Raw genomic sequence first — 16439 nt, 5'->3', positions numbered from 1 at the left:
ATTCTAACAGAATTAAAGCAAAAAAGGCTATTTTTTAAATGTTAAAAATACAATTTTCTTCATACATGAAAATTTTTCACTAAGAAAATATTTTTCTGAATGCTTCTTGCTGTCTATTAACATATTGGTATATCTCATCAGAATGTGTATATAAACTAAGGAAATAAAGGCTAAAATTAATAAGCACATTGTTATTCTATTTATTTTTCTTTTAACTTTAAGCAAAATTAATACAACATTTGGTAAAACTAGTGAAAAACACAATCCAATAGGGAGAAACTCAATGCAGATATTAATTACTATTTTTCAGACAAGTTCAGTGCCTTAGGAATAGCTGATTTTTAATCACTGAGAAAGGTTTTCTTCTGCTGACCATGTTAATAATATCATCTCTGCTCAGTACTGCAGCATAAGAATGTTTTGCATTCTGAAACAAGATCATTTTAGAATGGAAATAACTGTAATTTGCACTTAATAAAAAATTAGAGACAAAACACCCTCCTAATTAAACCCCAACATATTAGAGATTTCTTTCTTATCTTCAAATTCTTGAACTAGTCCCCCACAATATTCCTGTCTTCTATACAGGGTGAGCATGTGAACATACTTTTAGATTCAAAGTCCTTCTGAATACTCACTTTCTTCCTACCCTATTTGAAGAGTTTTGGGGGTCTTTTTAGTGTGAATACTGTTTTGTCAGCCCAGGTTCTTTAAAATGGGGAGGGAAATGATGTTCTGACACATTCTGTTCAAAACATGAGATGAGGAAGATAGTAAGTATTCATCAGAGTTCAGTAATGAGGGGAGTTTCATGTGCAGGGAGAAGCAAAACAGCTATTATGAAAATAATACTTATAAAAGAAGGAGAAAATTGCAAAGTAAGTGGATAAAACCAGTAAATTCCAGCTTTCTTAACATTTGAAACAAAATGTTAATAGTATGAAATTAGGTTCTATAGAAAATATTTACATGGTTCCTTTTACATCCCATAACTTATAAAATAATATTTTCCATGATAGTTTAAAAAGTGCACTTATTTTATTTTTTTTCCTTTTACACAGCTCTGAAGCAAAATACAGCTTTCAAAGGAAAACCTTACTGCAAATCAAAGCAAGTAGATAAAGTCTTGTAACTACATTCACATGTTTATCAACAAATATAAATTTATGTTTTATTGGTTTGGTTTTTTTGTTGGGAATGGTCCAATGTAAAAAAAAATTGCTATATGTGTAATAGTAATGAGTTTAGCTCTTAGTTTTCTTGTAAGCTTTTCTTTCATTTATTACAAAAATCACATAAAGTAAACATAAATCTGAATTATAATGACTATAGCAACTTAATTCTATCTAAGATAAAAGGAAGAGGTATAGATTCAATGACTAGTAAAGATATCACCATTAAGTGAGACATGGCTCTGCAAAACATGACTGATCCTCTGTGACTTATAGTAAAGACCGAAATGTCAAAATATGTGTGAATAATTCAAGTAAAATAGTAATAAAAAAAACCCCAGAAGGAATAAATGACCACAGAATGGAACCATAATGGGGTTTAGAAGATTTTTCATGCTGAGTTTCTGAGAATCCACTGAAAAATAATTTTGGAAATTTCTAGGACCGTATACCCACATCTGAGATTTGCTAAGAAGATCAACAGGAGTAGAAATATTTTTAAAGTGAGAATAAAGAGAACAACACTTGCTATGATGTACTCAGACAATTGAGAAAGCAGACAAACCTGTTCCCTCTATTAACAATACCACCATTTGGTTCGTCAGTGGAAGTAGATTAAAAGTCTGTATGATAAGTGTGATAAGAACAATAACGTAATCAGAGAATGTAAGACTGAGTTTGAAAGGGGTTTGAGATGTTGGTTTTAGTCTTTCCTTTTGTCTCTATAATTTTGTTTCTGGATCTCCAATTTTGAGCATATTCAAATTCCTTTTTTCTTCTTTTGGGGAATGTCAGTGTTGCATGGACAACCTGTCAATAGTAATGTGGGTTAGTCCTCACTTGAGGACCTGTATACAAGACTTACAGCCAATGGTCATTTCGTAGGGTACAGATAAAAAGGCATACCAACTTTTGGAAGACAGAGTATTTGCTATATATTTTTGTAGATTTTCCCTCAATTCCTATGCTGAAACAAAACATTATATGTCTAATTTTTATTGGAAAACAAAGCCCTGATTTTGTATAAATCAACTCAATCCACATAGAAGCCTTGTTATAAATAGGCTAGCATTTTTTATGCTATTGTCAATACATTTACAAAACTGGTACAATGCACAAGAACTGCCAGTACAGCTAAACTGAGTCTTCATATGTTTGTGGTTTGGAGGCACTCTGCTACTATGTCTGTAAAAAAAACAAATTTGTAAAGTCCTGTACTCGACAGAGGTATAAATTGGTTACGAATCAGAAGCTTATTTTATTTATGAGTAATTGAATTTCATAAGCAATACAATCTGCCACGCAATTTTGGAAGAATCATTAAACTTCACATTCCTCCAGGCATGGTTTCAAAACTAAGAGAATTAAGGAAACAGTTTAAGAAAACCAAACTCTTATATAGAAAAGAAACATTTCTAAAAGAAAATTTCTGGAAATATTATTTATGGAATACTGTCATTGAGGATTTTGTGGAAGGGCCACACCACACCACACTGTGATGTACAACCTAAATTTATTTCCTAAGCAGGAAATGTGAGTGAATAGCAGTTCCTATTTGAGATAAAAATATATTTTTATTTCTCGTCATGGAATCACAAAATCTTTGAAGATGTAAGGATTCTCTGGAGATCACTGAGTCCAGCCCCACTGCTCAGAGCAGGCTCAGTTGTCATATATTGCTCAGGGTTGTGTTGAGTTAGTTTCTGAATATGTCCAAGGATAATCATTCCACAGCTCGCCTTGTGCTCTCACAATTAAAAAAAAAAGTTGCTATGCTTAAATGGAAATTTCTGTATTTTTATTTGTGTCAATTGCCCCTCCTTCTCTCATTGATTACCACTGAGAGGAGTTTGGCTTCTGATTTTGCCTTCCCAATAGTTGATCTTTTTATACATTTGTGAGGTTCTTCCTCAACTTTCTCCTCTTTGGACTAAGCAGTGATTACTCTTCTGTTGCTTTTGTTATGAAAGATGTTCCAGTTGCTCAATCACCTTTATGATTTTTGTTGGCCTTGTTCCAATCTGTCCATGTCTTTTCTACTGGGGAGTCCAGAACTGGACACAGAACTCTGATGGGGTGTCACCAGTAGTGAGAGGAAGAATCACTCCCTGCACCTGCTGTCTACATTGTTGCTGAGTGACCGCAGGATGCTGTTGGCCTTCTTTATCACAAGTGTACCTCACTTATGTTCGGCTTGTTGCCCATCAAGAACACCAGGGCCTTTTCTGAGCTTTCCAACTGGCTGGCTCCAGCATGTGCTTGTGCATTCGGCTATTCCTCTGTGGGTTCAGAACTTCATGCTTGTCTCTGTTAATCTTTGTGAGTCTCATCATGATATTTTACTCACACATTTCACATTCATTAAAGTCAAGTGCCAAGCCTCTCCTGTTCATTTGTGACAAGTCCCATGGACGAAGCAGAGTAATTACTTCAATTACTTGCTGTGTCCCCTTCCTGGATGGTCTGGGGTCTGGCTTTTACATGTAGTGGTTTCATCTTGGGTTTAGACTTCAGTAAGATGTCACATATCAGATGAATGTGTTTCTCCACACAGGGCTACAGTCTAAGTTTTGGGGTTGGTTTTTTAGCTTGGTTCTTCTCTTTTTGTTTTGTTTTCTTTTTGTTTTGTTTTGCTTTAAATTAGATTGTGAGCATAAACTGCCAGTTTACTTATAAATTAGGTATCTTCAAGCTGGTCTCTCTTACTTTCCCATTATATAATGCCAAATTGTTATTGTTACCTTTGTGACTATTTTCCTTTAGTTTCTGTCCCAATTGATTGAGAAGAATGTAAATCTGGCAACAGTTGCACAGCAAAACCCGTCCATGCTTCTCTGTGTAGTAATCTAATTACAGTAGTAATCTAATCAATTAGGGTTTATCTATATATAAATACTGAACATATGTAGTCCAGGTCCTCTTTGAGCAGTGCTTTCAGATTTTCTTCCTCTTGCAACAAATACAGAAGAGTAATGCAAATATTTTAATGTAGAATTTTAAAGTTTTTGAGAAACAAAGCAAATAGCAAATATTTTAAGGATAAGCTTTGTCCAAATTTCAAATAACTGCTATGTATATATAAATCTCGTGCTGATGCACGAGGCTCTCTGTGCTTGGTCAGCATCATCTAAGCTCTAACATGGTTGACTGCTATGAGATCCATTGAAGACTTGAAGAAAAAATCCACCCAGAGCTGGTCATCTGCTTTACAAAGGTAACAGTCTGAGCAGCTAGTGGGTAAAGCTTTATAAGCTATGTTATAGCTGTGCAGGTTCTTCTTGGACACTTCCAATGCATCATTGAGTGCTGACAATTTGATTGTTACTGCATGCATCCTTTCCTAGAAAGTTCGCAAAAGTGTTGTATTGCCACCCAGTGACATTCTTCTTGTATTTAATTAGCTTAGTAAATATAATAGTTGGATGGGAAATTTCTGAAAAGGACTAGAATTTTCTACAACATGTAAACAGGGAGAGGTAAGAAAGGGGATGGAGGGAATGTGTCGTGTACTAGATAAAAGAAAATAGACATAGAACTTTAATATCAGTTTTGTTAATGAAGAATTTACTTGTCTGTTTTTTTCTTTAGGATTGAGAAATAGATTGGCTTTTACTGTTGTTTCTTTCACAAATGTTATCAATGTTATGCAAGAACTATGTGTGTGTATGTACATTATCCATACATTGGTTTCATAATCTTCTGTACTGCAACATATTCAAGCCAGCAAAGAAAATCAAAACTGCAAGCGTAAACCTTAAAAATGCTTAAAATAATGATCTCTGGTTGAGACCTACAGTAAAAGACTACAGGAAATTGAAATATAGTTTATGAAGAATATTTCACAACTGTGCTTCAAGCTAGTGTATTACAATCAGGGAATGTAAAAAACAAGCTTTAATGTGAAATTCAAAGAGTGCTGCTCTTTCACCATTTTACACCCCCATCACCTTCTCTGTGAAACTCTAATTAGGCCTTTTGACTACTGTTATCAAGTGACTAATGACTAAACTCAATAGCTAAATTCTGCTTTGGCTTATATTCAGAGCAGTCATGCTGAAATCAGAGCAAGTCAGTGAAGAATTTATTCTAAATATGTATTTAGAATACTGAACAAATTCTCTCTACATTTTATCTACTCCATCTGGATATTCATGCTCTATGACTTTTCCTTTTACTGTGCCACACTATATTTCAGAAATAATAAGTAGGAACCATTTATGAGGACAGAGTTAATGGGTATTCTTAACCCTAGATGAAAGCAAATACAGGTTCAAGTAAAACGTTGGCATTATGCTTAGCACACTATGATAGGAGCTGCAATGCAGAAAGGCTTATTCTCGAACACAGAGCAAAATGGTAATTTTCTGGTGGCTGTATCTCAGGAATAATTACACCTGCCATCATAAAAATAAACATGCAGCACCTGAGAAGGTCAGTTCCCACAAATGTTTAGTCAAACTTTTTCCAGACTTTTCAATTTTGCAAATAGGTCAAGGTACCATGGGGTTTATATATGTGCTGAGATATCATCATCCCCTAGGATGAACCATTTCCATTAGTGGAAAAAATAAAAAAGATGAAATTCGTCTGACTGAAGAGTTTACCTCACCAGAACAGTTTGCATTTTTGGAGAAATGTTTTATATATCATTTTTTTTTAAAGTGTTATAACTTGAAATAAAATTAAGCAGATAAAAATCATACATTTATTATTACTTAAAAGTTAATTTGTACTTAATGCAAAAACATAAAGTTGACTAACAGATTCTGATGAACTAAGCTGCTAAAAAATCTTCTGCAAGAATTAGTCTATTTTTGGGCACAAAACAACTATGGTTTTAGTTAATGGAAAAACTCCAGTTGTTTGCAGTGGGAGTAGACAATGGGCAGGCTCTCAACAGAAAGGAAGGATCAGAAGATTTTGCTGCCTAAAGAGGGATTAAGCAACTGTTAAAAATCAAAATGCCAAATGCAGTGCTGGCACAGTTAGATGAATAAAACTCATCTTCCTTAATGTAGGCTGAAAAAAGGACAAAACCAGAGGATATAACAAATTCCTTTACAACCATTTGCAAAAATTTTAAATTTAACATTGTGTAGTTTCATTGTAGTGTGCAGACCTGGCAGGTAGGCCCTGACAGATTAGCAGTAGAAATACCAAGCTGATTCCACCCCAGAATCAAACCACATCAGTGATGGCAGGAGCGGCAGGCAGGGGTGGTTTTACCTCTGGCTCAGAACAGCTAGTATTGATTCCTCTTGACAGAAGTTGACAAATAGAGGATGATTAAGAGCTACCATTCTTGAAATACAAAGAACTAGAATTTGCATCTGTAAATCTGTAAAATAGATGTTCACCGAATGTCTGATGACCAGCTTGCATAATGTAGTTCACATCCATTTTTTCAGATTCTCAAACATTCTGAAAGATCACGGCCACATCTAAATTCACTGAGCAGAATGGTCTCCAGCCTCTGCTAACTTCTGCCTGTGTCCAAGTTCAGTGTGAAAGAATTGGAAGAGAAGAACCAAGACCATGAGAGGTACTGTTTAAACAATATGAATATTTGCTTTTTTTCTTTTTCAGCTATATATTTAAAAATAAAAACAAAAATTATCACATCCCTACTAGTGTCAACATCAAGCCAGTGAAAAATCAGCTGCAAAGACAGCTGCAAAACATTTACTTTTTTTTTTTTTTCTTGGAGTCATGGAGTACAATATAGCTCTGTGTGTAGGCTTTACTGTAGTCAGCTTTCTTATAGACAAGAACTTGTGAACAAGTTGGACCTGTCTTTCCTGATGTTTCAGACCTTAAAGCTTAACCATTAATGTGTTGCAGTGCGGAAGAAAAATAATTTTATATTTCGTCTGCATTTCTTTCAATAAAATGTTGAGCAACTTCATCACCAGAAAACAAGTGTGACTAACTATACATTTAAGGTGACTTCTCTGTTACTTTTTCTAAGAAATTTCTCTACTAGCATGTTTAAAGATTTTGAATTAAAGTACAATCAAATTTATGAAAAGGAACATTTAAGAAAAAGTACAAAACACAGTAATAAATTTTACAATGTCTCAACAAACTGTGGTTATTCTAATGATTGATATAAAAAAGTTTCAGGATGCTTGTTCCATAATTTCATAATTGAATTAATTTTATTGTGATTGTTTCAGTAAAAAACACAAAAAAGCATCCTGCAGGTAACATGACTTAAAGGAATACAGACCTGTTAAAATAACTCCACAAAATCTTTAAATCAATATTCAACTTTTCTTAAAATTTGACTTTCTGAAAAATGAGTCAAGGTCATATCAACTTTTTCTTTACTCCAGTTGAACAGTTTTACCTTGTCATGTCTCCTTTATTCCCATTTACAATACAAAAATATTAACTGAGCAATTCAACTGACTTTCAGTAAGGTAGTTTTGAAGGTTCTTTTTCCCTTTGTTTATTCACTTTCAGTCCAATGAGCTCTTGTGTTTTGAATTGGGATAATTCTTCTGACAAGTACTAGGTGCCTTTTCACTATAAAAAATTTGGAGGTGTTTTCACAGAAGTGAGTCTTCATCAAAACTCTTTAAAGAAAAGGGGAAAATATAATGGCCATGGCTTGTAAAAATGGGCCTAAATCCAGGTTCTAGAAGTTGCACTGCAATTCCCAGAAGCTTTGTCAAACATGTGATTAACACTTGTTTGTAGAGTCTCAGCTGAAGGATGCTAACATCCAGCTGATGACATAAACTACATTTACAAATGGAAATTCCTAAGCCAGGATCTTGCAACTCACTTGAATTTTCAACAGTGTTGAAAACTCTGTTCAAGGTCTACTTCAGGAGTGAAGTGTTGTGCCAAGTAAATAATTCTCATAGATTTTGACATTTTAAAACACAGTCTTTAAAATGGATGTTTTGTTAACAGTTGCTACATACTGATATACACTGACCAATTTATATCAGTCTAGAGAAGACAGCTTTGAATTTGGAAGGTAAATGTAGACAATTTTGATTGCTTCTGGAGGAAAGTCAATACTAATACTTTTGCGTTCTCATCAACTACATAAGCTAAAAGCATCAACCCTCCAGCCAAGTCACTCAATCTGACAGCAGGAACAATACTGAAGAGGCTATTACCCTGCAGTTTACCAAGCTAGTCTGACATGTGCTGCAAAATACAGATTGGAAAAAAAAGTGATCACTTGATGGATCTGATGTTTAATTGTGTTCAAAATAGAAAAAACTATTTTTTAGTGTCCTTGCAACAAACGGTCTTATTCTTCAGTCATATAAAGAACTGTATTTTCTTTTACTGTATTTGAAGATAGATGTAAATGATTTTGAAAATATAAACAAAGTGTACCTTTCCTGAAATTTTATTTTTTTCATGAGTATTATCTGTGAGAAGTGCTAGGTTGACAGTTCTAGTGGTTTAATTCCTTTCTACTTACCTACATTTCGATACTGCAATTTTCTTCTACCTCTAAACTGGAGGAATGTACACAGGGAGAATAGAATGGGTTTCAATTGCTGATAAACTCCACCAACAAAAGAGTTACCAAAGTCAAGAACAGCAGTCATAATGTTCTTTAGGATAATAAAAAGTGTTGCAATATTACTGTAGGTGCTAATTATCTTATCTGCTTGTCACTTTCTTTAGTAAGGGGTACTGTGATGTTTCTTAGCTGAGCCTTCACCACTTCAGGACCATCACAAAAATTCTGCTTCAGACACCACTTTTGAACTTTTCCTTTTTTCTTATGAAAATATTCAACATTATTAATTAAGACTTTAGGGAAATAGAACTGTCTAGATTTAATCTACATTTGCACGAAGTAGTGCTATCCTTGTGAGCTACCATGCTTAGGTTGCAGTTAAAAAAGACCACTTTATACTACACATCTCTACTTGATGATTCTAAAATCTACCATTTTCTTTAGAAAACAATTTAGTGACTTTTCTTTTTAGACAACTGCCAAATAGTTTCACTATTTCTCTGTTTTAAATTTAAGCCTGCCAACATTATTATAACCATGGTACACTTGTTTCGAGAATGGCTACTTTACCTCTGACCATTTTTAACTAATATTGTGGACTTCCCTGGTTAGTATATTAACCTAATAAATCAAAGTTGGCTAAATCACAGAGAATGTAAAAATGTGTGCATCTTTTTTCCTTGTTCTGTGCCACCTGCCCAGCAGACAACTGCTTAATGACTTGTTTCATGATTGAAGCTGCTCATTGAAACAAATCCTGGCAATGCTAAGGTACATACAAGACAAGGAGGTGAACTGAAACATCCAGCACAGCTTCACAAATGGCAAATTGTACGTGACCAGTCCAATAGCCCTCTATGATGGAGTGATGGCACTGGTAAACAAGGGAAGACTGACCAATGCCACCTACCTCGACTTCTTAACTGCTGAATACTTTTGTACACAGACCAAATGTGTATCAAATTTCACCATATTTAAAACTAAAATGCACCAGGGCTCCATTAGACACTTCAGTTCACAACAAGGATGTTTGCGTAGGAGATAGGCTGTCATCGACAGCGTTGAAGTTCGGACTGATATGAAATAGAAAGTAATTTGTAAACATTTATTTTAGTACAGCTAGACTCTTCAAGACACTAAGCTAAAAAAAAAGTCAAACCCAAACCAAGCACAAAAGAAATGTTTTTCTGTTCCCATCAATTGCCAAAGCAACCAAGTATGTGACAAAGCCATTGATAAGTACAGCAAGGTCACAATCTAAATAAAAGAAAAAACCTTTCAGAGGAAATATTAAACAAATGCTCTTGGGTTTTTATCATCCCCTGGTTTCCAAGGAGTAGCCAAAGACTGAGGACCCTTAGGAATGTTTAAGAACTACTGAGGATTGAAGGAAGAAGATATTTCTTCCCCAGTCTGTGAAGCCTTTCGGCTGTGTACAGGCAGAGTCTTCCTAGCTGATGACAAATATTTGGGTTTAGTAGTGCAGACTATTTTACTATATCTCATTGATTACTGTATCTCGCATCCACATTACAGTGATGGACATATCTTGCTCAGCTACCTGTAGGTCCTAGCTGACTGGCAACAAGTTTTTAATCTAATCCCAACCATGTAATGTTGCTCCAAGACAATACAGGGAGAACTTGTCTAAGCAAGCACAACCACTGCATTGCACAGCCCATCTGTGGTAACTTAAGGCTTTACCCTTCTTTCCATGACTTGGAACTTTCTCAAACGAAAGAATTTTGAGTAGAAGCCAGGTATATTTGAGCTTCAAAATTAATATTTGTTTTCATTTCAACATCCAAAGCATTTCCCTGGCTGTCTTTACTCTGTGACTCTCAATTCACTTGTGATAGCAGCACAGCAGTAGTAAAGTAGCTAGGTCAGCATGTCTGAGGGCACTGACATGGCTCAAACTTTCTCACCCAACAAAGGCATAAGTAACTCTTCAAAGAATCACCAAAGTAACCATGCAGATGCAGTCTGAGGCTTTCATGTTTGATGACTTTTAGCCAGCATCTCATCTTCAGAGGGAAATAGATTTCTCTGCATGAATGGACCTGAACAAAATCTTACTGGGCAAGCATACCACAAAAAGTGTCAGGGGATGATTTATTCACCAAAACACAGTGACTCACAAAGACAGACAGTGAAATGTAGAAAAATTTTGGATTCAACAAGGGGAAGAAACCATGTTACACCTCTCAAAGAATAATGTATTTGTGATTTTTTTTTTCCCTGATTACTTCAAATATTTTTCAAAATAAGACATTTTTAGGGCTCTTACAATATTTCAGAGTTTACAGAAAAGAAATTATATTAAACAGGCTTTTTTACTAAGAAGGATTTTTTAGAGTGCTTTGTGCTCTCAGGACTTCAGCTATGCAGATTGAGAAAAAGCAGTTGACAGAAGCAGCACATGAGCAAAATAAGCTCCGTGTTAATAAAAGCATTTAGAATTTGCATTACTGTGTTCTTGATTATGATAGTAATGGAACATAAGCCCTTCACTCTACGGATTTAAATCTGATCCTCTATTGAATTTAAGAGTATAAGCATTGCATCAAGGTCATCTTGTGCTTGTTTTGGTTCTTCAGGCTTTTTCTAAAAACTAGGGAAGAGTACAGACATTCTTTTCATTTCATACCTGAACAGACCAAATCATACTTTTGTCAGTGAATACAGTTACACTTACAGAAGGTACCCTCAATATCATGTCAACCACTGATCTGTATTACTTACATACAGAACTGATCTTCTGAATTTGCTTTCATGCTAGCACACCATGGATCATTTGGTTGGTTGTACTGTTAAACACAGAGTTATGAATGGATGATGTGGGTTTAAATAAGTCCCTGCCTTTTTCCCAGGCCTCTGGCAGCAGGCAGTAGCTTTATTGAGGTGGCCAGCACCCCAAGACCCACTCTCATTCATAAGTTCTCTAACAATGGCTGATTCAGTCTATTATAGAATGAATTATTTATTTAATAGACACGAAACTAACATATATAAGACTTAAAACAGACCTATTACTACACAGGAATAAGACAAAAGGGAATACTATTATTATACACACAGGGTTAAAGGTACCATTAATTTACAGCTAGCTAAGAAATACTATAACTTAGGATCCAATGTTTCTTACCACCAAATTGCTGAAGGTGCACACATTGAAATCTTTTCCCTCAATTTCCAGGAAAGTAATCATGAAGTTGGGTCCAAGCTTTGGGAAGAAATCGTCTAGCACATTCCCAAGGAGTGTGTAAGAGATTCTGCCTCTGTGTTAAACTGTAGTACTTTCATAGCGTAAAACAAGCGTTTTGGTCTCCTATGTTTTTTTATCTCTTCCCACATCTGTTAAGCTGGCACATCTTTTGGTGCCAGGAGATGATACCTGCTGGGTCTTGTCCGCCTGGGTTATCTCTCCTATCTGCACCGGCCACCCGTTGTGGGGAGAGGGGTGATATGCCCTGCCACACACAGTTTCTTTTATAAAGTTGTAACAGTTTAATACCTTTAGTTATTTTTCTTCTATCCATCTTGCTATGATGTGGTTTATTTTAATTCAGTACCCTTATTCCCATCTATAAAACATGATATTAGATTGTCACTTGGTTCTTAGATACGTATTCATCATAAATGACAGAGAGGACTTTTTTGGTTGTTTTTTTGTTTTGGTTCGGTTTGTTCATTTGTTTTCCTAAAAATAGTAAGCTTAAAAAAATACAGGCTTTTTGATTTCTTGTTTAAGTGGCTTTCATAAGCAGGTTGCTTTCTGCAAATATTTCATATGGTTTATATCAGATGGTTTATATTTGTTGTACCTCTTCTTTTTACTGAAGCTTCCAGATATGATTCTTTCTTCAAAAACATGTACAAAGACACTACTTCTATTATTCTTCAAGAAAGCTGTATCTTTCCTTTGACACTAAATATTTTTCCTTTTTCACTTGTAGAAATAAACAGTCAATTAACCATAGACATTTAACACAATACAAGACAGGCTGTAGAGTATTTTTATCACTAAAATTCCCCAAGCCCACATTCTGATATTGTAATTCATTTTCATCCTCACACTGAGAAAAAAAGAATATGCAGCATGAAATTACCTCTTGCACTCATCTAGGTGGTTGGTAAATTCCTTTCATGCCTTCCTTACTTTCTGCCTATTTTTTTTTTCTTGAAGGATTAAACCAGAAGTCAGTGTGGTGACTCTGAGTATCTCTGACTGCAGAAAGAAGTTAGACTGGACTGACATGCCATCCTACATTATATCTATTTAAGCTGGAAGTGTATGAGATGAAGTTAATGGATTCTGTAACAAACCTAACAGGCAAAATATTCTCATTTCACCAGCCTATTACGCATTATAACAGGTGGGTTTGGGAGAAGAAGGAGTTCATGACCTCTGAGGAGATGATATAGGAATGTCACTGCACATTGAACTACCTTAGCTTATTTCACAGGAAAAAAAAAAGAAAGGAAATTTTTGTCATGTGAACAGTTGTTTTGAACTATCAGCAGGGATTCAACCCAGAGAGAAGAAAGAAGCCATTCAAACCTGAAACCAATCTCTGCATTGAGTTATTAATTATATTCACCTTGTGGCATCATAATCAATAAGCATAAAGCTGTCTGTAAATTTACAAGGAAGAAAAATCATGCTTGGCTATCTGTAAAAGGCTTCACTGATCTGACAGCAGTATTTTCAAACTTAAGAGAAAAAGATTTGCAAAGAATTAAACTGACAAAGAAATGGGAACAAATTTGCAGTCTTCAGTACTTTTGTTCTGATGTGAAATCACTTTTTTATTCCCTCTGATGATTTTCTTTGCATTTAATGTTTCTGTCCTCATCTTAACCACCGTCTTGTCTGATTATCTCTCCAACCCTCTCTCTCATAAAGCTTATTATGTCACCTTTGTAATGCAGTTTGTTCCTCATTCTCCCTACTAGATATATGGGGGGTCTTTTGTCCTCTTAGCTCTCTCTAGCACAACAAATGCCTTTTAAGCTAAAAATTTCCTTACCTCCATTTTGGATCCACCTTTCAGAAAAACTTCCACAGTGTTTTAAAATATTAATCAGTCAAATCAATAATATATATTTTGTGCATTGTTGTTTGAGGAAAAAAAACCTTTCATTTGCAAATGGATTTGGAAAACAATATCTCTAATGTTTCTGTGGCAATTGTATTGCTGCTTCCTACTGTTTAGTCTTCTTACCAGAATATATCTGAAAATATTAGACTGAAAAACCTCATCTAAAATACTGACCTTTCTTTTTGCATTCTTTTTGCAACCTTTATGAGGATGTAAAATTATACATTAAAATAGAATATCAAGACTATCTTTTATTTCCCACACAATAGGTAAGAGAAGAAAGATGAGTTTTGAATGAAGGAATCAACATTTGTTTTGCTTATGTGAGCATTTCCAATAGAGTAGAAATCTTAGAGAATTAGAATTTAACCTTTAGTTATTATCTGAGCATTATACTTACTATGAGGCTGAATGTGTCTTAAAGTATCTGAGTAAATATTTAAGTATAAAAATTAAGAACATCAACCATTTTTTCATATATTTGACTTTTTATAACAGGGCCTAGAAAAGTGAAAAACTGACCATTGCTTATTATAAGGACATGGTTTCATTAAGGAGTGTTTTTCACAGAACTTATTCCTGCTTGTCAACCCTAATGTATGTTTTCTAATTAATTAAAGACTAATTGAAGAAATTTACTGTAAAATGTAGTGCAGAGGCTATTAGTATGGCTGAAAAGAATCTCTGATTGAGAACTCACTGAAATCTAAAAACAAAATAGAAATAATATTCTCTTCTCTCATGCATGCATATTTTAAACATGTAATTTATTACTGACTACTTTTTGAGACATTAGGGGAAAGGGAATCTTACCTGTTCCATTAATGTATTTACTCAGCAGTTTATTTTTTTATAATATGAAAGAAGGAGACATTATATATATGTTTTCATTCCACTTCCTTTTTAGTTTCTTCAGAAGACCCTGGTCATGTTGCTTAAATGTAAAATATCAAGTTTATTCCTGAATGACTAAAGTTTCTATATTGATTTGTGTGCTTGTGCATGTGTGTAAGCATCTGCTTTCATAAGTAAAGATGTCCATGTCAGTCTGGACATAAGAATATCTCCCCTCAATGCAACATACATAGCTCAGAAACGAACTGTGAAGAGACTCCTATTTTAAGGCTCCATCAATGGACCTCAGAAGCCTGTCTTAAGAAACCTCGTCATGTAAAGAATTGAGAGAAAGAGGTAGAAATAGTATCCAGGATAAATTTGTGTTTTGCTTACTCAATCAGCCACTATATATCTATGCAAACACTCCTTTTAGCTGTGATAAGAATGAGAACTTCCCATGTTCCCAGACAATACAGTAAATAGAATATTGTAGAAATCCTTTTTTAAGTCAGTGTTTACTTAGAATCCTAAAGTTTGATTAAATTTTAATCAATTTGTTAGATACACTTAATTACACATGGACCATATAATTGCATATGGGTGTACCTTAAAAGCCTCCTGTAGATTCAGCATACTGGCCCTTATAAATCTCAGAGAAAAGGTTTGAGATTAAATGTATTGTAACGTGATCAGATATATATAGTAAAAGCTACTGGGGAGAAACTTCAACTTCTGTCAGCTGAGTCACTGTAATTCTGATAGCCTGTGGGTATTACAGAAATAATATAGAAAGTAACACTAATCCAGTAGTGGCAAAAATTATTTTTAATGCATAGAGGAAGACTGTAGAGCGGATGATTAGTTTAAAATTAATTTCTCATAAACTGGTGATTCACATCATAAGAAAGTTCTGTTATAATGATGGAAATACCACTGTATCCCAGCTATAAGCTTGTTTTTTGGATGTAATATTAAAATGTTAAACAATACTTCCTTGGGAAAAAAAGAGTCAATATTAGTGCTTGCTGCTCATTAACTAAGAAATTTATTGCACGTACACAAATCTTCAAAAATGCATATATCTATAAGGAGATGTAGAAACACATGTTTATGAAAAGTGCACGCACAGGTATATAATTTTGTAATCTGCACTGTACTTATCTAATACTTGTAAGAAAGTGTCTTAAAAATTTATTTGCCTGGTGCTTTTAAGCATGGATCTCTTCCTTTTTCCTGTTATGTAAGTTTAGTAACATATATATGTGTATGTGTTCCATTTAGCATTGAGACATCTGGTCACTCTTGTGGTCATCATCAAACATGCTACTAGCAGAGAAAAGTAGATGATGCAAAACTTCTGTCTTATTTTCCATACACAGAAAATTCTACTAATACATCCTGATATCTAATTTAGGTTGTGATGGTTTAGTCCATTTCAATGACTATATATACATTTATAAAATAGACCAAAAAACAATTAATGCTATTTCTTAATACTTATCTTAACACAGATTGCTCATCTGTTTGTGTAAGTATATATTTAAAATAACAGCCAAGGGCCACTGAGAAGATATCTAAGAGTAGGAAAAAGGAAAGCACCTGGCATATTTCATTACCAGTCCCATGTTACAGAGATCTTCCTTTTTACTTAAACAACATTTTCTTCTAGATTAAGATTGGAGAATACTGTAATAGGCAACAAAATCCCTCAAAACAGAAGAATTATTTTTTTTAATAGCATTATATTACATTGCTCTTACCATGATTTCCAATATTTCAGCAGCTTTGAAAAGGCCAGATAAGAGTTTTCTCCAGAACTTGTTTATTGTAGGG

At 34.4% G+C, this 16439-nt stretch overlaps 1 long non-coding RNA gene across 1 annotated transcript in view; it reads left to right on the top strand.

Annotated features, from left to right (window-relative positions):
• Positions 1 to 4140: 4140 nt before the first annotated feature.
• Positions 4141 to 16439, top strand: part of LOC108449612 — a 26837-nt gene continuing 14538 nt past the window's right edge. The window contains exons 1-3 of the long non-coding RNA XR_001865842.1: positions 4141 to 4386; positions 6581 to 6714; positions 12854 to 13043. This is a non-coding gene — a long non-coding RNA (uncharacterized LOC108449612). The remainder of the gene's footprint in view (positions 4387 to 6580; positions 6715 to 12853; positions 13044 to 16439) is intronic.

Source organism: Corvus brachyrhynchos, unplaced genomic scaffold, assembly GCF_000691975.1.
Source record: "Corvus brachyrhynchos isolate BGI_N302 unplaced genomic scaffold, ASM69197v1 scaffold28, whole genome shotgun sequence".
NCBI lineage: Eukaryota > Metazoa > Chordata > Aves > Passeriformes > Corvidae > Corvus > Corvus brachyrhynchos.
Note: the sequence above shows the minus strand (reverse complement) of the source record. Positions and strands in the feature narration are given on the sequence as shown.